General features: G+C 37.0%; 1 protein-coding gene across 1 annotated transcript in view; it reads left to right on the top strand.

Annotated features, from left to right (window-relative positions):
* The window catches only part of MICU2 (mitochondrial calcium uptake 2), a 138,701-nt gene that overhangs the window by 49,643 nt on the left and 65,284 nt on the right, over nucleotides 1–23,774 (top strand). The window lies entirely within an intron of this gene.

Raw genomic sequence — 23,774 nt, 5'->3', positions numbered from 1 at the left:
GATGATTGAGTATTTGCTTTTTCTTTAAAGATCAAACTTCCTCTAATAATTCCCATATAATCCCTGTGTATTTAAATAGCGCAGTAGTCGTAACATGCTTGAAATATATGCAAGGCACCAGCCCAAAAGTTTTAACTCTTAATAACAGAAGGATCAAAGGACTTTACTGACAATTTTATTTAAAAATAAAACATGATACAGACATAAATGTTAGTATAAGTAAAAGGCTTTTATAGCATACATTTTAGATATTTTATGTTGTACATTTAAATTGGTTCTCCTTGTCTTAGCCAGAGAAAGAAGTCTTGTACACCTTCGTAGTCACAAAAACAAATGTTGTGGTTTCTCTAGTTTGTTCTCTAGTTGATGTCTGTACTGGAGAACAGTGCTTTGAGGAAAGGGAGGTACGTTATTTGTCACCTGCAGCTTTATTCCCTCTGTGCAGAAATAGTGTCTATGGTTGAAGATGTGCTTTGATGTATTAAAAATTACTCTTAGCGGAGGGATCTTTAAGTTTTTAACTTGCCATGTAACTCAAGTAACTGTGTTGCTTTAGGGTACTGAAAATAAGGAAAGCTGTAATATCCCATTAGCAATTTGGGTGAGTTATAAAGACAGATCTGTGGCTTTTGCCTGAAATTTGTCTTTTGAGAACAAGTTGTGTGGGCTTGCACAATTGGCTTCTGGTCTTTAGATGACTCCTGCTAAGATGTGCTAAATCACAAATCTACTTACGGATGTAGATTTTAACTGGTGTCCCATTTTGTTTCATTTTAAATTATATGCTATGTTTGTAGAACATTTCCATCCATTTTTTACAGGCTGCTGTTCTGAAATGTCAAACTACAGAATAGCTTCTGCTGTGATGAGGTGTATTTCATCCCAATTCTTAAAGATTTTCAATTCCTTCAAGTGTATTGTATCATTAACGTTGACATATTCTCTTTTTCAAGTTAATGCAGTGCCAAGTTTACACTTTAATATTTAAATTAAATGCCTCCTATCAGACATTCAGAAAGGCAGCTTTTGATATTGAAGTGTGAAGTGATTCATCAGTGTGGAAAATCATCTTAATGTTGATGACCAGTGAAATATTTTTCTCTGCTTTACCAAAGAATATATCACAAATGCAGTTGATTATTTGCCAGGTTTTTTAGTTGAGTTTGACTTTTATCCTGCTAGAGCATAATGTTCACATTATTCTTTTAATTAATGGTAGTGTGTGAATGCAGTGCTAACAATTTCCAGGTAGAAAATTATTTTCCAGGAAGAGAGGAGAGGATATTAACTGCTTGGAGCACAGTGGTGTCTATCAGGGACGTAGGTCTGACTGGTAATTTTATTTATTTTTTTAATTTTCCAAGCTAGATCTTTATCTGCCTGTCAATTTTCCTTCTGTAGTGTGTTTGAAAAAGAGGTATTGTTCTTCACTCATGCTTAGCTTCCTGTACTCTTCAGGCAGAATATTATGCTGGTTTGATAAGGGTTTTCCTAAATCACTCAAATTTTAATTAGCCAAACTATACAGTCATTTGGATAGTAATTTATGGTTGGTGTCTGGGGCCTTAGAAGCTGGTAAAACATGCTGGCTTTTTTATAATGTAACTGCTAGTAATGGAAACTCAATTAATCTGGAAAAATGCATTTTCATTTTTCATTATATTTAACATATAAGACATACAGAAATATTCTATATTCCATATAGTAGATATTTATAACATTATTTCCTTTTCTCTTGAGTAAAGGGAACTGATTTTAGTATCCAAAGACAGTACGTTCCTGTTTTTATACCAGGTCAAAAAAAAAGGTACAGCATCTTTTCCATAACTAATGTAAATCGCTTGCCACTTAGAAATACTGGAAATTTCAGATCATTCAGGATAAACAGCAGTGAACCAACCTTGCCTGGGTTCAGCTTGAGCTTTGCCTTGAAGCTGAATGAAGCAATGCTTCACAGGGAAGCCACAAATCTTGACTCTTTTCAGCAACAGAAACAAACAACATTTCTATATTCAAAAAAGATCTATATTCAAAAAAACACAAATGGTTTTGTGATAAATGGAAGACAAGTAAATTGTTTTACTGAATATCATTTCAGTCTGATGTCATATTATCAGTCTGTCTATATTTGTAAAATTCATGCAATATGCTTTTCTAGTGCTGGTTAAACTATGCTGTTGTATTTAGCATGTACGTTTTTCTTCTCATCCTGCTATTTTTCCAGGATTTCATCCCCTCCCTCCAAAATTTTCTTCTCTGTCTAGCTATTTTCTACTTATAAGTAAAACACCTGTTCCAGTTTGAACATAGTTTTGAACATACCTATAAGATTATTGTGATGAAATGAAATACATTCTTGTTTTCATGTTAAAAAATTAAAATCAGCTAGTAAGCAGAAGTTCAGACCTTTACATGTCAGCTTGTTCACTTGGCCAATCCAGAAAATAACAATTTGCTTTCTCTTAGCTTGAATGTTTGCAACTAGAAAGGAAAAATGAGGCACTTTGGCTGTATGTGCTCTATTTTTAAAAATGGCAACTTGTGTTGGGTTCTGATATTTCTAAGTATTACATAGGTAAGGCTTTATCTAATAGGAAAGTTGTGGCAAAGTTTTAGAAAGCATCCAGAGAAACCCTGCTTTGAGAAGTCAGATGACAGGATAGTTCCCTTCATTTCCTAAGCAGGGAGATGGACAGAGAAAAAAATCAGCATAGTGCAGAGTTTGGGCATTGTAAAGGATTGTGCAGATAATGTGTGATGTGCAGCTGTTTAATCTGTATTCTCACAGAAGTCCAGAGGTAATCAAAACTAGTTAACACAATGAGTTTTGTTAAATTTATTAGGGGAAAAAAATAGTGAAAGCCCTTAAGACTGCTTTGAAGTTTTGCTTGCACACAGTATAGCATCATGATAGCCATCAGGTATAATTGGGACAAAAGGGACTTTGATCTTCTTGGCATTCCAGAGTGGACCACCTTTTGAGGCAGGATCTCAGCTCTTCTAGCTAACAGATGCTCAGAGAAGGGATTAGCTTCAAATTTACTTCCAAATTGTGCTTGCTTATTTCAGACTTTCTGCATTGTTACTGCATTGTCAGTTTTGTATTTGAAGACTTAACTCTTTGCTGGCATAAAATTTATGGAGTTTTGCTTTGCTTGCATAACAGTTTAATAAAGTAACTGTTCTTAGATAAATGTAATATAAAACTGGGATTGTAGGAGAATCTCTCCATTGTCTGACATATTTTATGTCTGTTCTCAAACTGTTACTGGTAAAACTCAACAAAATTGATTTTCACATTCAACAATTGGGATTGCATCTATCACAGTCTGCTGTTACTTTTCCTATCACAGAGTGAAATTCTTTGTTCAGCGTATGAGAAACATTTGCTTTCCTTTTTGCTGCATGAAAATATTCAAGTAGCAACCTACCAGTGTCCTGTAAGATACATACTGTGCTATGTGAAAGGTTCCCAAAATTCATGTCAATGAAAATGCAGGTACTAATGGATTTAGGATTCATGTCTGCATTTGTACTACTCTGTGGACATCTGCAGGAGGGACTTGTTACTCCATCCCATCACATCCTACCCTTCAAATTCAGAACTACGAGCTTACACACCCGTACTTAGCCTGACTTATTGGTGGGTTGTACCTGGCAGTGTGAAAAAAGCTTTGACTACACCCTTCAGATGGTCGAAATGGTTTACATATGTCAGGTTGGGCCCTTCAATATTATGTTGATTGAGTTAATTCAGCATTTAAATGTTCTACCTTGAAGCCAACAAATTGAGAATATGCAGCTTATCACTTTGTGTTAAAACATCTTGATTCCCTAGCATTGCTGTAAGTTGTGTGTTGATGCAGAGAGGCTTGCAGCACACCTCTTTCTGAAAATGTCCCAATACCACTTCTGGTAGCTGATCTTTCTTCCCTCCTCAGCATGTTTCCTTTACCCGAGTCACTTCTTACATCACATCTTGCCAAGGTTATCTGAGATTTATTTTCAAGTTTCAATACTGTTAGAGTTTGTAAAGTATTGTTTACTCCTCCAGATAAGATTATTTTAAATAAAGTTTGAAAGCTACTGTGTCATGGCTAGGTAATGTGTTCAGATAGTGAAATGTTTATTGCATTTTTCATAGAAATTTATTGCAAAAGATGCAGTATAACACCACGTCTGTCTTTTCAGCTGAAGAGTCAGCATTTTTTCATGGGTAATGCAGAAACTCTGTGCAATTCATTTGCATCTCCTATGACTGTGAAGAAGGTATCCAAATATAAACATAAGCAGTGCTGTGCTTATCTTTCATTTTTCTAGATTTTCTGAAAGCATATACCTCCAAGAATGGTTGGTCTCTTTTAGTCATTTAAATGAAGTGCTGAATGCTGAGCATGTAAGTGTGGGTGATAAGTATGTGCTTGCTGATCAAAGGAAGTAGGGAGAGTGCAAGTCCAATAATGACTCAGATGATTTTTCGTTGTGAAGTCCCCAGGAGCCCTAGGCTTGATCTGACAAGATAATTGTGCTTTGAACACATGTAAACTCACCCCGTTGTCCGTGTTTTCTTCAGATGCACCTAGTAGCTCATGAGAAAGATAAGCAAAGGTCTTAGAGGTCCTTACCAATCCTATTAGTTAATGTTTCTAATTTTTCTATTGCTATCCACTGTTTAATTTTTGTTCTTTTTCTCTTTTTGCTAAAAGTGCTTCAGAAGGTGGAATGGAGATATATGGAGATATCTCTTCTCCCCCCCCTTCCCCCACCACCTCCATGATCTACTATAACTGGTCTCATTTGGTTCTGTGTGAAGTTTTTTGTACTGTGTTGAGGTTTTTAAGACAGAGGTGTGCTTGCAATGTATTATACTAGATGCAGGAGTTCCTATTCAGTTTTTCAACCATTTCTGGCTGCAGAAAGGAATTTAAAGACAATAAACAAGTCAATCTTAGCCTTGTCTCTTGGGACCTTGGAGAAAGGCACGCTTTCTGGCAGATTCTGAAATTTGAAAATGCATTGTCATTGTCTAAGACGAGCTAAAACGTAAAATATGCTATTCACAATAATGGTACATCCTAATACTCTCCAGTGAGTATGCTTCAATGCTTTGATGAAGTTTGGTGTACTTTTAGGGGCTTGGTAGAAGCTACCTTAGTGTTCTGGCAAGTGAGGTGTTTCAAAGACAGTTTTCTTGCTTTCAGAAGCGTCCTATTTAAAGCACTTAATTCCCTTACCAAATAGCCTGTAAGTGCATCTTTTTTGATATTGGCATAGGTGCAAGAGCAAAATATTTTCACTGCATTTGCAGATACCATTGGAGTGCTCTTCCCAATAACCAAAAAAAATCCTTTAAGTCAGTCATACACGAAGCTTGAAGTCTGTACTGCTCCTTTGTTCCTGGTTACAAAATGTCTGTGGGCTGGTGCAACCCAGTGTCTTGCATTGTGCATGGATTCTCCTGCAGCTAAGACTGGGCTATCTCCCATGGGACAGAGGGCAGTGGCACCACACATCTGTCAGTGTGTGTCACCTTATTTCATTGCCCAGGTCCCTGGGGGTGCTCAGCAGTGCTTTTGTGTGCAACAGCAGGCTGCAGTTGTGTTAGTCCACTCACATATCCACATTTGGAAGGACAACCATCCTCTGCTTATTCTGCTGAGGTGTTTGGTGGCTCATGTTCACTCTTCCAGCAGTGCAGTCAAAAATGGAACATTTAGTCATCCAGCACATTGCATGGAGTTGCAGCTGATTGCCATTATAGAGTTGTATTTATGCTGAGTTCCAGACAAATTGTGTCAAATAATGAAAATGAAGGCAGCCTTCTAGTCAGAGACATAGGTTATATTTATGATCCAGCATCTGAATTACAAAAGAAAGAATGACTTTCTATTTAATTTTAACCAAAATAACCACAGTGGTCAACGTATGGGTTTTCTGTATTTGGACTTTTAGAAAATACAGCAAGTATAAATCCTTAAAAATAAGTTTTAAAAAATTCAGAAACATCAAAAATATCTTTTTCTGAATAATGAAAGTAGGAGTTCATGCAGGATTTTCTGGTGTTTCATATAACTTTGGGATTAGAAAGGTAGAGGACAATATCAATTCTTGAAACAGTTCCTTTGGGTTTTGACCAAATTTATCTAAAACTAAGTAGTGCTTGCTTCTAGCATATATTCTCACACTTCCATAAAGAATAACAGAACTAATTTTTAATACAGGAGCAAGTTGGAATAGGCATTCCCATTTTCTTCTCTGTCTGCAGAGCTACAACTGCTGTAGTTGTTGTGGTTTGGATATTAGCTGTTGTCTATTCTTTTTCCTGGGTTATGGCAAGAAAAGTGATAATGCTTGGTATTTTCATTTTCATCAACAAAGATTTCCTGCCTTTCCCAGGCAGTTGGAGTTATTAATGGGAGCCACAGCTTATGCATTATGTATTTTATTGCCGATTTCCGTGCTGTGTGTCATTTCTTACAACACTTGGGTAGGAAGGAGTTAAGGCAGACATAGTTTTGTCAAAAGATAGATCAAATTTTAGGTGTCCAAATACTATGAGGAGTGAGACACCCATCATTCTTTATTGCAGCTAGGAGAAGTCAGGGGTAACTTTTGATTCTAAATCTGGGGATTTGTCACAAGCACCTAGACAGTGAGCAGTGAACAATACTCTGTGGGCTTTGAGCAATGACCTGTCTGTCATCTGAGGTGACCTTGCTTAACTATTGTTTGACATTCAAATGGAAATTTAAGCTCATTTCAGATAAACTCATTTCTTCTTGTTTGCTGCAGTGGCCAGAAGTTAGTGACTCTATCTCCTTTCCTTTTACTTCATTTTCTGAGAAATTAATTTTTATTTATCTTTCACTAGTGGGACTTTTGCCTCAGTATGGCTCCCAACTGCTTTTGGGAAATTCTTGTACTTTAAAAGGTAGCACCAATGTCACACTTCTGTGCCCCTGCCAGAGGAAATGGTCTTTGCAGTTTGTAAACTGAGAGTTTACAGAAGGGGAAGGGGAAGTCAACAAGTCAATGAACAGCTCTGTTCATTGGTTGAACTTCTTCTGTTTGAAGATAACTTATACTTAGTGGTTTCTAATAAAACATTGAAGTGTTGGTTCATGTTTTCCTGTGTTAAAAGAAAATTAAAAACAACTAACCAAAACCTGCCTGAAATTAATAAAAATGCAGCAGAAAGCTGCTTCATGAAATATCAGACAATTGACAATAATTAGATTCTGTAGCCTTAACAGACTTCTGGCAGAAGCTAGAAGTAATAATTAAACTAAAACCCTGAAGTCATTTATTTTGGTCTGTTTAAGCACAGCCTACCGTTTCAAATTTTTATAAATAAAAAGCAGAGCACATTTAATTTCAGAGTTGGTGATTATTCTGCAGGATTTCTGTAGCGTGGGTAGAACTAGCATGTTGCCAAGTGCTGGTGCTCCACTGCATGCAGTCTTAAAAGCTAATTCATATCCCACACCATTTTTGTCAGCAAATCAGTACAAGTTTATTTCAGGATTTAGATTTGACTGGTATTTATTCTTTTCAAGTAATTTTCTTGTAATGCCACAGGAGTGGCATCACAAACATTCATTTTATGGTTCTTTGAAACAGGTCTTTGATAGTCTCAACAGTGATATTTTTTTATGAAAGAGGAATTGTATGCAGAGAATAAGGATTACATGGAAGAGATCCTGGAAACCTGCAAGTTCTGTTAAAGCATACTCTGACTAGCACAGAGAGTAGCCAGTGCCTTAGCACTGTTAGCCAGTGCTAAAATGTTTTCTGACTCAATAGCCTGAAGAGTCAGTAAATGCTTTAACTTTGTTCTTTTACAGTGAAAGAAGAGCATGATTATATGGTGATGCTGGAGGCTTTCAGCTACTAGATGAGTTGAGTAACTTGCCCATTGAGGTAAGAAGTGGTAGGGTATCATTTAAACTATGAGTTGTAACTGCTCAAGCTTGGAAATGGAAATATTTGTTGCATTAATACACTGAAAAAATCTGCATCAAGCTTTCAGTGTTTAAAAATTCACAGGGAAGTGGCAATTTTTTACTTCCTTTAAAGAAGGAGCAACTGTAAGTAAAGACCAGGCTGTATGAGTGGTAGCAACTTACATGATGTATCTGCCCACCCCTCATTTGCACACTGAGTGGCCAATGTCCTTGATTTGCTGTTGACATGAGATGAGCAGAGACTCCTTTAATATTGCATCAGTAATTAGGAAGAAAGATGAAAATATTTGAAATATTACTAAAAATTGTCTTGCAAAACACAGTGCTATTATTTTAAGTACTGGTAGTTTTCTTACAAATATTATCTGGAAACAGCTGTTGGCTTCATGCTTAGATAGGTAGAGTTTGTGAATGTTTGGTGAACCTGGTTCCCACCTCCATCTTCAAGGGTTTGCAGAAAGAAGCCATCAACCTGTCCCAGATCCTAGACAGAATATTGCTGGCTATTCAAGGCTGAATATTGGACTTCAGGTAAGTGTGATTTGAAGTGGCAGGATTACATTTGGGAAAGTAAAAGGGGGTTTTGTGGCAGGTTTTTTTTTAATGGCAGCTGTATGAAGCTGCTCAGAAGTGTGGAGTGATCGAAGTAGTCCCAGCAGAGATGGATTATTGGAAAAATGCAAGTGAGGTGGGCAAAGCTGCCTGATAGATTGCAAAACCATATGATTAATTATACTGATCACATGCATATGGCCCCCATATAACTAATGTATATTTGTGTGCAGAGATTTATCCTCCCCACCACCCTTTTTGTAGTAAAATTCAGAGCAGTGAATTAGGAGCGATACAATCAGATATAAAAGGATTTAGAACTGTTTAGGTGACTGGGCCAGCAGCTGGCAAACGTGGTTCACTGTGGAAAAATGTAAAATAATTAGTCTGGGAGCAAGAAACCAAAGGAAACACAGTGTGTGCTGCAATGGAACAATCATTCAGCACACTGACTAGGAAAAGGATTTGAAGGTTATTGTGGAAAAATCATTGAAACCATGGGGCTTATGCACAGCTGCAAGAAAGTAAGTTACTAGGTTGTATCAGAGGGATAAAATACAAAATAAGAGGCGATACAGTTACAGGAGTGTTAGGCTCCATCTGGAATACTGTATAGAGTATTGGTCAATGTGCCACACAAGAAATATAATGTCTGGGAAAGAGTGAAAAGGCAGTAACAGAGATAAATATTTTATGTGTCAAGATTAGGGAAGATGATGTAGGAAAACAGATATATATCTATATATCTTTTTCTTTGTCCAAGATTGAAAACTGGGAGTAATCTTAAAAATGAGGAAATAGAACTACATCTAAAGAGTAGGAAGGATCTGGAATAAATTATTATTTCAGAAAGTCTGTTGGAATACAAAATAGACATAAATTCTGTAGACTTCATGAATAGAATGAAAGGGAATGACAAATGAGATAAATTTGTAATTGAGGTTTTTAAATTTGAAGGCAGGCAGATTAAGATGTTTCCCTTTCCATCCATCTTAAAGGTTTGTAACTTGAATGATCAGTTTCCAGACTTATCTACAGTTTGTAGTGAGGAGGGCACATAGTTTTTACCTATGAATTATGCTTTTTTTTTGTCTGCTAAAACTAGTTTCAAGTACATTGAGGAGCACACAGATTCTTCATGTTGTGTATTAGGAATAATGTGTTCATTCTGCCAGCGCTTTTCTGTATTTCAGAGACCTGCAACTAGAATATAAGACTGCCTGTCTAGTGCTTCTGTAGTGCCATGTCAGGATAATGATGCACATACAGTTTGCCACAGGTTTGGAAATGTTTTAGAGAATTTATAGTTTCATCAATCCTGGTTCTTCCATTAAAAAAAATGGAGGGAGAAAGGCAAAGCTTGTTAACGAATGTGCGATTTAGAGTTTGTGTAAGTGGCAAAATTATAGTTAAGATGAAAAATGTTCTAAAGCAATTAAACTATTTAAAGTAATAAAACTCCCTTTTTTTCAGGATTCAGCACTTGGCTGGGTGGGATGATTAGTCCTTAATATCTAGCTAGCTGCTGCAGGAGCAGTAAGACAGCATGTGAATAAATGAGAGATAACTCCGTGGGCTTCAATTCTGTGGAGAAAAGTAGCTGTCTGCTTCTTTGGATCTAAACCAAATGCAGTGGGTCACTAGACTGAAGTTTGAGAAAGTAATTTATCAAACTTGGTGTAAATTGCTAACTTTGCCAGGAAACCTTTTCCATACCCTGCTCTGAAAATTTTGGAGTTACTTGGTCCTGACTGCTTCTTCTCTGTTGTCAGATAGTTGCAGAAATGAGGACAGTTCTCCTGTAGGCTTTGTATCTGATGTGCTGGGGCCATTTCTCTCTCAGGACTTCTGAGGAGGTATGCAACAGAGCCCAGTTGTGATTTTACTTTTTTTGGTAGATATTCATGAGACTGCAACAGACTACCTCTGAGGCAGGCACCCAAATTCCATATACATTACATGTACATTACCAAGGGAGTGGAGGAACTCCAAAAGGGAGTTTTGAAACCTGGGAGCTTTGTAGATAGCAAAATGGAACCAGCATGAATGGCAGTACTGCTTTTGTTGTTAACTCTGAATGGCAATTTAGTGCAAGCTGGAAAGTAGCCTCTCGTCAAAGCCAGTTGTTGAGTGTTTGATAGTATCATTTTTGTGTAAAGGGCAGCTGACCCTTTTTAGTCAGCTCCCAGTGACTTCCAGACCACCAGAATAATCAGTATTAATCAGTGGGTATGTATGTTAAAAGAGATCTTGGGAGGGTCTGTGTGTCAGCAGCAATCTGACTGGGTGCTGCTCTGATTGCTGGAGTGTGACAGTGCCTCTTCACTCAGCTGGGGTGGAGCAACGACATAGGACAGACACTGCTTTGCCTGTGGCAAGGCAGATTTAGGTGGCTCCTGACAGCATTCAGAAGCAGAATTGAAGGAAATTAAATAGCAGCCTTAATATCTGCATCTCTCTTTGGTTTCTCCTCATAGATCATGGTTGCTGTACATACCTATTACTTTCAGTTTTACTTCTCTTTTTGTTTCCATCATCAAAGTCACCTCACTGAAGAACCTGATCTTTAAGTCACTCTACAGTCAGTGGAATCTCTGCAGTTTAGATACCAGAAATGGATTCTGTTATTAATACCCCTCCTAATTAGTGTTCGAATTCTGTTCGAAAAAAATACATCCCTAAGATGTATTTTAAAATGTTAATCTTTACTAATTAAATAAAATCTCATTTTCAACCATATTGCTTTTGACCCACTTTTGATAACATAATTTCAAATTGCTTCCAAGAGCTAGAGAGTGACATGCATAATCATTAGACCTAGGTCAAAGAGCTTCAGATGTTACCTTAAAACCAGTTTGGCAATAATGGAACTGTTCTAGTTGTATTGATGAGATCAGTGAAGTGTGAGAAAGTAGATCAGTCTTGAGTAAAAAACTATGTATAGTTTAATTTGAAATGTGCAGCTGTAGTTTTGCAGAAAACAAAATATATACCAGGCACAATGCTTATATTCAGCCTGAAGTTAAGGCATTTTTTTCCAGCTATCAATTTACAGCTTAAGATAATGGATTTTGGCAGTGTGTAGAGCTATTAAGTAATGTTTATTAAAATGGATAAGAAAGGACTTAGGAGGTGGCCTGTGAAAGAATTTTTAAAGGGCTGGTTAGTGAAATAAAGAAATAGCATTTTCTCCTAGAAGTAAAGTTTTATATCCCTGGATAAGTCATTAATGAAAAAGATTGTGGTGATATCATCTTATTATTTAATGCAGTTTATTAACTGATATGGAAACTGTACTTAGGATATTTTTTTTCACCTCTACTGTGAGACTAAAGTGTGTTAAATATCTGTACAAGAGAGAGAAATAATCAATTATATTCAAGTTTGCCTCAGTCACAAAACTAGCATACAGTTTGACATGACCTTAATATGCCCAGGGTCTAATATCCATTGTGCAGTTCTTCAGAACAGGCAATAGATGTGTGAAACTCCATGCCAAAAGTCATTAAAGCACTAGAAGTTTGCATGGACTCAAGGAGATGTTGGGTAAGTGCCAAGGGCACTTACATAGCCAAGGGTTGTTAAATACATAGAAACCACATCCAGCTCAGGATGTCCCCAAGCTCAAAATAAATTAATACTGAGAGAATATTTTTATTCCTTCCTAACCATTTGCTTCTGACCAATGCTTGAATTGATGCATACACAGTGTAATTGGTTTTCACGTACTGTGTCCAGCTCACTGAGATGCTCTAACCTTGCAGCCACACATCATAAGGAAAGAGGAAGCATGTTGGATGAGGCAGACCTTTGGTCTGACCCAGCACAGTCATTCTTCCTTTCTTCTGAGATCATCTATGACCTAATTCAACCTTAAATGTTTTCTGAATACTTTCAAGTTAGGACTAGACACATACATGAGTTCAGTTTTGAACATGAGCTTGAGTCTTACAGTGTATGTGTGCATTTTTATTTTTTTCTGAATAGAAGTGCTTTTGAAATCTGTATATCTGCTAACAGGTCACAAAATTGACTGCCAAGTCAAGGCTATGGAGCCTTGGGCAAAGGGGTGCTAAAGCACTTTTTCCACAGTTAGAAGCAGGGTATCAGTGTAGTTGCCTTAAATGAATATGTCTCTCTGCAGTAAGGGGTGCCCTGGGGCCCCCGTTTTTCACTGCAGGGGTTTCCGAAAGGCTGCAATGGACATGATGCAAGGAGAGTTTGAGCTTGACTAAGAAGTGTCCATTTCTCTGTCATTGTCCTTCAAAATGAACAAGGTTTTTCCTAAGCACAGTGAGAACTACCCTGTAACTGGTTTCTGACCATCACTGCTACCCCCAGAATGAACCTGAGGTTTGTGGTTGATGATTAGTACTTAGAAATCAAGTCATCCATTTGTGCTTTCAAACCTTAAATTATTCTGGTGGCTAGTGAACCTTCTTCAGCAGAGCGGGAGAAAACTAATATGCAGTAGTTTCAGTTAGTATTGTAAACATTTACAAATAGACATTCTGTCTTGAAAAAACATTCACATACCTGAGGTCTTAGGATGTCTGAGAAGTCATTTTTTGTTGAGAGAAAAGAGTTTGGACAAAGAAAGCATTAATTTGACTGAGTCAGGATTTTACATAATTTCATCCTTCTTGAATTAAATGTCACAAACTGTTTCACTAGAGAAGTCTGAGATAAAGATAATCTTAAAAACTTTGAAGAAGAGAAGAGAGAATTGCATCAGATAGAGTTTTGGACCTCCCAGAGAAATGTAAGGTTTATGCTAATGGCACAATCTGCTTCCAAGAATATGGCAGATTTGATAAATGAAGCAATGCTGATAACTGTGGAGGTCTTGAAAAAGAAAATCAGCACATGCTTGATGACCTGCTTAAATGGTACTACAACCTCTGTAAAAGCTGTTTAAGGTGCAGCCAGGGTGGCTGAAAACAGCTTTATCTCTGGTACAGAGGAATGTACCACAGAGAAGTGGATACCTACTAGGTACAGAGTTTTCCAAGATTCACATGCTACAGAGAAGAAAATTCTGTTCCTGGTTGTGACCTTGCAGTCTCACTGAAGGTGCAGCAGTGATGGGCTTTGAAGGGAGGATTGAGAAAACATACTTGAACTTTCATTATGGAAGAAAAGTAAAAAAATAGAGAATGGAATTTATAAACACTGGTAAAAAATGGTCAATACAACTCTACTGTTATCAGGAATACAGTGATTTTACACTCTAATAACTCCAATTAAAATGAATACTTGTCAGAGTTACTCTGTTCACAGAGTTTGATACCGAATTCAACTTTTCGGATAACTCTTGAAAATTCTAAATGGAAAAGTGACCTTATGAATTTCTCTGATGTAAATCTAAAAAGCTGAACAGCATCTCCTTGATGTCCAGTTTAAAGGTAGTAAGACCTCTTTGCAAATACAGTCTGTGTGTAAATTTAATTAATTTAACGATTCAAACTTCCATTGCCTTCTGCTGGTGCCCTTAACTATATCTCATCTGTTCAGTTTTCTGTGCATTTTCTATTAGGGGCTGTCAAAAACTGATTTTAAACATTCTCATCTACACAGCAATGTGCTGGAACTTTGGAGATTATCCTTGCCAGTTTTGTGTGTGATGCATTTTGCAACCTATTGGAAACTTCAAATATTGCACAAATTCTTTGATTAAATAATATGTGCTTAGTTCAAAGTAAATACATTCTTTTGAATGGGAGAAATTCTCAATTTCTGAATTATTTTTTCAAATATTTTGACTTTATTGTGAACTTTTTGCAAAATCATATTGATGAAAATATTTCATTAGTAAATATGAATACCAGACTTTAGATAAAACTTTTACTGTCGCTTCTGTTTTTCTGGACAAGTGGCACAGAGGAACTGTTTCAGCTGTCTCTCTTCATCCAGTGTTTCCATATGTCATTTCTGTGTCAAATGTAAATGCTGTAGAAGAAAAATTCTGCATAGGTAGAAAGTTTAAAAAAATAAACAAGTCTAGGAAAAATATGCCTGGCCATTGGCAAATATAGTGTGTTTTAAGACATTCAGGTTTTACATGTGACATTGTCACAAGATCAGTGACTCCTACAGAAAACAAATCATTTGTTTAGAAGGGAAGTCAGCAGCTTTATGGAGAAATAAATATAATTTTACAACTTAATTACAGTATAAACATTTCTTGTGGATGCAATGACTTTGTTGTTATTGTTGTATTAATCTTACAGGACATATGGATATTTGTTTTGGTACCTCCTGGGACCTGTTAAATCCTCTGAGCATAGGTCTGACCACTCTTCTAGAGAGCCTAATTTGTTAGCCATTTTTCAATTGTGTGACTAAATGTTTAATAAATAAAGCGGGGGAAAGGGGGAAAAAAGACAGAAAAGCTTTAAAGATATTCTATTTTCTTTTTTTTTTACAAGTTGTTATTCTCTGATTAATTTGCTACTCTGGAAGTTTTATCTAATAGTGTTAGTTCACTGAAATAAAGTGAAGAATTTCACACTTCCCAGCTGCTGTTGAATGCTTTAGTAGGGTTGGTTGTTGGTGGTAGTCTTTTCTATGGCAACCTAATCAGTTAGCTTCCCTTCACTTATGGCACCTTTTTAAGTACCAGGCTCTCTGAGAACTGAGAAAATATCTTGGTATAACATGGCTAATAATGGGGGTTAAAATCTGATAGAATTCTTGTAGAGTAAAAAGTATATTATGATTTTCAGTTAGGGATTCCTTTTGTTTTCAATTTGGTTGTTTATGTGAAAGAACCTGGAGTGTATATATCTGTCCTTCTTTTTTCCTCTTCAATTTGTGCGTGTCTTTATCTTGAAAGATTTGTTATGAAAGGAGAAAGGCTTGGAAAACTTAAATTCTCAATCACACACTTCCAGGAAGTTTTCAACCTTCTGGGGGAAAGAGTAATTTGATTAGCTCTGTAATGTTCACATTATCATAGAAGGGGATTCTGACACTTTCTGAACACAGTTTTCTTGTCTTTCCAGCTATCTTCCAAATCTAGGATTCTTAGATATTTTTTCTTCAGGGAATCGTATGTTTTGAGTATTGCCTACTATTTGGAATCTTCTTTATTTTGACAGTGGGGTTTTTTTGTTTTTTTTCTAAATTTTAGAATAGTTATAACAAATACTTGTGTAGTTTTAGGCCTTATGTGCATCTTCAACTTGGTTTGAGTTCTGTTTACTCTTCTATACAGAAACATAGTTCTTAGTCCAGGAAGATGAAGTCACAGATTATTTCCACTTGGGGGGTGCTTGTCTTTGGTAGGGAAATGGTTTTAAATCCGTAAGTTCTGCTGCTGTATGGCTGGTTTTGATCAGTACTGTGGTAGCCTGGCTGGCAGCTGCAGCATTGGGTGTATTTCTTGTAACGCTGTCTCAGTGTCATGATGAAAATTCCCTGGCAGAGCAAGTACAAAGTACCCAGGTTAAAAATTTAACGGGATTTGCGTAATTATATTTGGCACACAGCCTGTTTCAGGGAGTGATACAGCAATCCAAGGCTCTTCTACATGTACTCTTGTTGGCGGCACCGTGCCATCAACCACTGTTTAAAACATTTTGAATGTGCAAACATGTTACAAGTGGTACTTAAACAAGATGGATATTCTGAAATGTGTTTCAAAAACACAGGAGTGACAGCGTTCTCTGATGACAGTGAGGCAGCTTCTTTCACAGTGCTTCCCTTGAAGCACATACATTGTGTGCAAAATATACTGGTGTAATGACTTTGAGGGAATAGTTTTGGCACATTGTTGCAAACCTAGGTATACAGAACTCTTGAAAGTGTATGTAACCATAGACAGAGGCACTTTGAAGTTGTTTTAAAAAGCTTGTGAGACAAATTCTGGTATGTTTTGGTTCCTTTTTTTTCCCCCTCCAATTATCACTAAACTTCCTACTATCTTAGTTCCCATTCCGTTGTATTTACCACTTCCTGCTCAGCCATTTCACTAATTAGAGTAGCCATCTTCATTTTAGTAGTAGCCATTCTAGTCCCTTTTATTCATACATGAACATGGATATATTTAAATATGCACAACAATTACATGCTAGTTCAATACGTTTGTTTAATTACAAAAAAAACCCAAAACTTGCAGATCTCACCACTTTGCTTTTTACTATGTAATTTGACTGCCTGCTGCATCAAATCTAGCACCCTTTTATCCTCAGAGATTCATCTCTTTAAACTTGAGTCTATATTGCTTAGTTTACTTACTGGAAAGTTGCCTCCTTTTTTTGTCATCTTCCCCCAGTCTAGGTTTTAAACATGCCTTCCCTTAGGTTCTGCTTAGGTCAGTATGTCCAGCACTAAGTATTTACTCCTTTAAATTCTTCCATATGAGCAGTGAGTCCAGAATTTGTCTTGTTCAGAAGCTGTCTAGCATTCAACCACCTACTATTAAAGCAGTTAACTTTTTTTTTCCTATCTGTACAGTTGTTGCAGGACCAGGCACTATGACAGTAAAAACCTTTTAAATCTATAAATCATCAGGTAAATATATGGCACCATGGAGCTGGCATGAGTTGGACTGCAAAACTTCCCACAGTTTGAAGCTGCACTTCTCAAACTCAGGCATATATAGTCCTGTTTTTAAGGGTGTGCAGTCAAAACTGAAACTCACGTAATTAATGAATTATCTCTTGATATAATTCAGAATAGATGAAATAGAGCCTCTGTCTGAGTTACCCAATCAAAGCAAGCAGTTATTTGAAGGGGCATATGGTTTCCTTTTGCAGCAAAAGTACGCTTAAGAGGTGAAGTCCTATCAGTTTGAAAATCCTAAAGATCTCCAAGCTCAGGGTAAGCAAAATCAGATGGCTTAGAGGCTTTCCCAGCTCCTCCTGAGAAGGTGGGCAGAGAGACACTCCATACATCATTTGAATTGAGAAGGAGGAGATGAAGTAAAGGTATTACAGCATTTCAAAACAAGCTTAATCAGCAGGTCAAGGATTTCTGTCCCTCTGCTCTCTCATGAGACCCCATGTGGAGAGTTGCATTCAGCTCTGGGGCTGTAAGAAGGACATGGACCTGCTGGAGTGACTCCAGGGGAGGGGTACAAAGATGATCGAAGCACTGGAGCATCTCTCCTATGAAGCAGCTGAACTTTTTACAAGGGCATGTGACAAGGAGTGATGGTTCTAAGAAGAAAGAGGACAGGCTTAGATTAGATATTAGGAGGAAATTCTTTACTATGACGGTGGTGAAGCACCAGCACAGGTTGTTCTGCACAGAGAAGTTGTGGTGTTCCTTCACTGGAAGTCTTCATGGCTGGGCTGGATGAGGCTTGGAGCAACCTGTTCTAGTGGGAGGTGTCCCTGCCCATGACTAGAAGATTATATGGTCCCTTCCCACTCAATCTGTTCTATGATTTTAAAGGCACATAGTTAAGTACTGTGTATTGTTACACATTCACGCATAGTATCTTTCAAAAATACCTAACTCCTTTCATTTTTAAAGATAAATGTATTTGTGTCTTCACATTTTAACTGCACTTTAATGTGAAGTGATTGACTGAGAAAGATCAGTGAGAAGTAGATATAACACATTTTTCACCCAAGTCTACTGTCAAATACAGTGTAATGAGCTCTCCCAGAAAGTTGTATGGACACGTTTCCTGGGTGTGTTGTCTTTGAGGCATCGGAGTGGTCCCCCTGCCACTCTGTATGTATTTAGTACTTCTGCACCAGTGTGTTTGAGTGGTGTGTCAGCCTCAGTAGGGGAATGTGTTACTAGGCTGGTGTGATAACTTGCAAGTAGAGGTGAAAATGTATGGTTTGTTAAATTAATTAACTGATTCCCTGGCTTGTTAGAGCTTGGGTACCTTATCTTCCTTTCTTATATTCTATTAGGGGAAATGTGTTAGTTTCCTACTTTGTTTTAAGCTTATGTTTAAAAATGAGCTCTGGTAAGGAAGAAAATCTAGAATTAAATGCTGAAATTAAAAACCCTTATAACTGATTTCTGTATTATCCTCATGTTTGAATTAATTCTCCATTTGGTATGGGTGCTCGAAACAGTAGATCTGCTCTCTGTGCACAATTTAGTCTGATCTCAGAGAAATGCAAAGGGAGGGAGAGAAAAAATAAAACCAAGAGCGGCAAGGGTTTAGATGCAAATAAACTCAGCTGCTGTTTCAAACATAACCGTCACTAATTAGTACCAGCACAGCAGAAATGACTGAGCAGCTATTTGGAAGAAAGGAGGGGAGTGGCACCTGTTAGTGCATAGAAAGGGCTTAATCTAATTTTCAAGTGTTTATATTCAGCCATTAAGAGCAGCCAGACACAAGATTTTGCATTCTCGTTCTTCTCTTGTCCTTATTTTAGCTATCTGTTCTGTGTCTCAGAAGTAGGTCCTGAGAAGGTATTTTTAATCTCTTGTCCTTTTCATGTTTAGGGATTTCAAGACTGTTAGAGCTTTTAGCAATGTAGTTGTTTGTTAGTTTCAGTCACTCAAATACTTAGAATTGATTTCCAGAGAAATATGATCTCTGTATGAGAGAGTATTTGTTTGTTGTTTCCCCCCCCACCAGCAGTTTTATTTGCAAGCTCAGAAAATATAATGTTGAAAAAAGCAATACAGATCAATTCACATCATCAGAACATTTTGGTTCTGATCTCATTTCTTTAACTTGATATTGGTTTTGGTAACTGATGCATTTGATCAAGACATGGCTCACATTCTTGATTGTAAAAGTACGAACTACTTTTGCACATACTTATACAAGCTTTCTTAAATATTATGATGTTGAGCTTTCTGTAAGTCACATATTTCTGTCAAATGGATTGATAGATTTTCATCTATCAATTACTTTATCTTATGAAACTTTGAAACATTCAGCTCTGAGGATTATTCCTCTGTGCATTCAGCATGCGTGCTGGGTATGTTAACAGAGTTGGAGGTTGAGTTACATTTTCTGGTATTTGGATCATTTCAAAACTGCAGTAATGACAGTAGTTAACTGCAATGTTTCCATTGGTCCTACAGAAATTTGATGCAGAGTTGCTAAATCCTTCTGTAGATCTAGTGTGAATTAATGGATCCAAACCTGAGGCTCCCAGAGATCCGGCTGGCACCAACTGGATTTTAATTACATCTCACACATTGGTTTAGTTATTCTTGTAGCAGGTAAAATGAGTGTTACAAGTTAATTCTTTCAGATTAGAAGAGAAAAAAGAAGTATTGATCCTCTTTTCAGATGAGGGGGAAAAAAAGGTTTAAAATGTCTTAATTTTATTTTTTCCCAAGCAAAAAGGAAGGAAGGTATGTAGATAATAGAAAAAAGAAAGACAATGAAAGGATACAAAGAGACAAAATAAGTAGATTCTATGGAAAGGAGTAAAGAAAGAAAATTATGTTGCAAAAAATTAACTGGAAAGTGTATTTTATTTTATAAGCAGAAAAATTTAAAATAGAAAACTTGAAAGGCACAGGCATATTAAAACACCAAATTCTGTGCAAGGGGACAAAAAGTAAACTTAATGAAAGGGGAAGACATAAATTTAAATTGAAGGAAGAGATAAGTGCATGTGATATTTTAAAATAATTTCTCTCTAATAATCAGCAGCATATATTTGAGTTTGTATTTAAGAAAGACTTAGATTTTTAGTGGATACAGAATTAGTGTTACCAAAAAACACATCACAGTGATGAGCAGTCTTACTAAAAACAGAGGTAAGGGTTATCAAAGTTTTATTTATGCAACCCTTCATTTTTATTTAATTTACAAAAAATTCAAAGTTACGGTAAACATAAGGGGTTTCTTTGATTTAAGCTTGCTATTTTTCATGCCAAAAAAAAAACCCCAAAAAAACAAAGCCAAAGATCGAACATGATGAATTTTTTAATAGCATCTTAAAATTAGGAGACTGAATAATAAACAGATGAATTATATAAACGTGAAAATTAATTGTATGAACTAATGTTGTTGCAGGAAGTCAGGAAGGAAACCACAGTCTTTGGTAATGCTAGTAGATGCCAGTAACTGGTTAGCTCCTGATCCATTGCCATATCAACTGCACATAATCCTCCTGGAGCCCTTTTCATGTCATTCAATTCGGATTTACCATATCTTTACCATGCACATTCTGAAATCGGCACTGGAGGCTTGACATAAAGCCACAAAGCCAACAAAATTCCAAGTTAGAGCTGAAATTGCATTCTCAGTTCTCCTGGTGGTGGGGGTGCTGTGGAGCATGTGGGAGCAGCCAATGTTTGATGCCCCAGCTGGACCCACACACAGAACAAGCTGAGAGTGGAATTTCAGCCCAAGCCTTACCGTTAATGCCACGCAGCTCTTTGTGGTTTGATTTCTCCTATATGGCACCGTTAGAGGCAGAAATAAACCCAAGTCAATCCCAGAGTTATTTTAAACTATGCTTACAAGAGTGTTGTGGTATTAGTAATAGATTCTTCTCACCCATTGTGCCTCTGAAATTTGAATTTCTGTATCCAGCTTGTCTTGAGTGCGCTGTTGGAAACTGCTGAGGTGTTAGATTACAGATACCTTAATATCTGAGGTTCAGCCTTAAATTCATAATTATTTCTTACAGTATTACCTGTCTTTACTTGAAACTCATTTTGTGGAATAGAATCAAAGAGGAAAGCTCTGCTCTTTCCCGATACATGCATTTTTATGAGCAAAATGAACTTTCACAGTGTTTTTAAAAATGTCAGGAATGTCAAATCTTTTCTATCTGAAGGACTCCCTGGATGACTCAGGAAAAACTATTTGGAATTTAGTCAGGATTTAATTGAAGTGGGAAGGATACTGAATTTTGGAGAGCAAGTTTACTCCCCTCTGCACTCTTTAGATTGGTACTTCAAAAGAAGATCAATCTTAATGTTAAGTAATTGAATCAGCCTTTTCTTCAAAACTTAATTTTAATTTAATCTTTGGTTAGGCACTTGGAATAATGATTAGAATACTTATTCAAACATTTGTCTAATCTAAGTACAAAATGGGTGTTATGCTTTTAAGATTTTTTACAAAAAATAAGAGCTTTCCACTTCTTCCCATGTATTTTCACCCCTTACCAGCTGTCTTTGGTGGGTCTGGCATCCCTGCTGATTGAAGACTTGGAGAAATACATATTGGTGAAGAAAATAATAGTGCATGGGAGGGAGGGATACAGCTTTTAAATGAGGTGGTAGCTGCTCTCACTGAGCTCATGATCATGTCCTGGAGGGTGTTCTTCGCAGATGATGAATTTCTTTAATAGTGACAAGATGTCAGGAATTTTGCAAAAGTTTAGAAAAAAAAGTAGGCAATGGTACAGCTGATTTATTTCATCCTGTTTCATCCTCATTTGTGCTAGTTTTTAAGCTGGAGTTCATAAGAAGTTAGCCAAAGCTGTTTTGCAAATCAAGGATGCCAGTTTCACAAAAAGAAAGGGGTTTCATGAGTCCATAATCACATGTTATTGTAATTCTGATGGGAATAGGTTCCTTTCCAAATACAAGGCACTCTTCAGAGTTAATATGTGAACATGTGAACACATAATCACAGAATATCCTGAATTTGAAGGGATCCATCAGGATCATCAAGTCCAGCTCCTGCACACCCCAAGAACCACACATGTGCCTGAGCACACTGTCCAAATGTTCCTTGAGCTCTGCCAGGCTGGTGCACACTTCCCTGGGCAGCCTGTTCCAGTGCCCAAACACCCTCTGTGTGAAGAACCTTTGCCTAACCTCCAACCTCCCCTGACACAGCTCAGGCCATTCCTTCAGGTCCTGTCACTGTCACCACAGAGAAGAGATCAGTGTCTGTGATGCCTTGTTTTGGCTAACTAAACCATGAAGAGAACTTGCTAATACTTTATATGAAGTTCAGAGTTATCTACTAATTCAATACAGAATCTGGAAAATATTAAAGTGTCTAGGTTCTGTTCTAGGCACTTATGGCATCATCTGCCCCTCCTCTTCCCCTCACAAGGAAGCTGTAACTGAAATGGGGTCTTCCCTCAGTCTCCTCCAGGCTGAACACACCAAGTGACCTCAGCCACTCCACAGAGGACTTTTCCTCAAGGCCCTTCTCCATCTTGTTTTCCTCCTTTGGACACTCTTAACAGGTTAATATCTTTCTTACATGGTGATGACCAAAACTGGTACTGGTATTTCAGTTAAAATTGTGGACTGCTGAAATCCAGTATTCTGCTATCAGTAACAAATTTAACTTTAGACAGAATTCAAATAAATACTGCGAGACTTAAGAAACTTGAAAATCCAGTTGGTTTGAACATATTGTAGAATTCACTTTTTACTTCTCGTCTAAACTTTTTAATTTTGTATTTATGCAGAAAGATTTCTTTTCATTACATAATTTTGGTTAAAGGACAACTGTGAAACCATTTTCCACTTTTTAAAGAAATTTGCTGTTGGGGAAAAATTGCTTACATTACTGTGAGAAGGATGTGACTTTAATAAGCATGCAGCATGTTAATACCCAGCAACCGTGAAATATTCATTTTAGATTTACGGTTTGTTGAGTCTTGTTAGCTAAGCAATATAGAGTCACTTGTCCCCTAAAGTTTTAAAGAGTATAAAGGTACATTTGTTGCTACACTGGATTTGTGTTTAAGCAGTATTTTCCAGAACATGCAGGTCTGAACAGCAGCAGTGCATTTGTGTTGTAGGCCACGATAGAGCTCTGTACTGTGAGAAGCTTAAAGCAGTTCTTTCTAAACCAAAGCAAGTCTTGGCTTCAGATACTTAGAGGTAGCCCATATGTTCCTTGGATATCAGAATATGACTGTTTTAAATCTAGGTTATGAGTATTTTGGTTTATTTCTTGTTGTTGGTTCCCTCCCACCCTTCATTGAAACCTGAGGTTTGAGGCAAACAAACATGCTACAAGGGAAAGTTAAAATTGACTATAACAGGTGCTTGCAGCCTATCATTCAGTGAAACATTATGACAAGTCCTTAATGCTAACAGAGGGGTGCAAGGTGCAGGATTAAATGGCAAGTTATAGCTTTCCATTTAGAAATATAATAGTGCATAATATAGTATATGATGGTAATTGTTCCATAATTAATGTTCAAATACACAGTGTGGGTTCTGAATTTTAGAGTTTCTCATTTTCCTCTTGTCACTTACCATCTCTGAAATCCTAAAGTGTGAATATCTCTGTGTCCTCTTTTGCTGCCAGTAAGTGCTGGTGCTACTCATCAGAGTATTTGTCAACCTGTATGGTTTTGATCCTGAGTCGCTCAATATTTATGAGGAGAGGGT

Source organism: Oenanthe melanoleuca, chromosome 1 (genome assembly GCF_029582105.1).
Source record: "Oenanthe melanoleuca isolate GR-GAL-2019-014 chromosome 1, OMel1.0, whole genome shotgun sequence".
Classification (NCBI taxonomy): domain Eukaryota; kingdom Metazoa; phylum Chordata; class Aves; order Passeriformes; family Muscicapidae; genus Oenanthe; species Oenanthe melanoleuca.
Note: the sequence above shows the minus strand (reverse complement) of the source record. Positions and strands in the feature narration are given on the sequence as shown.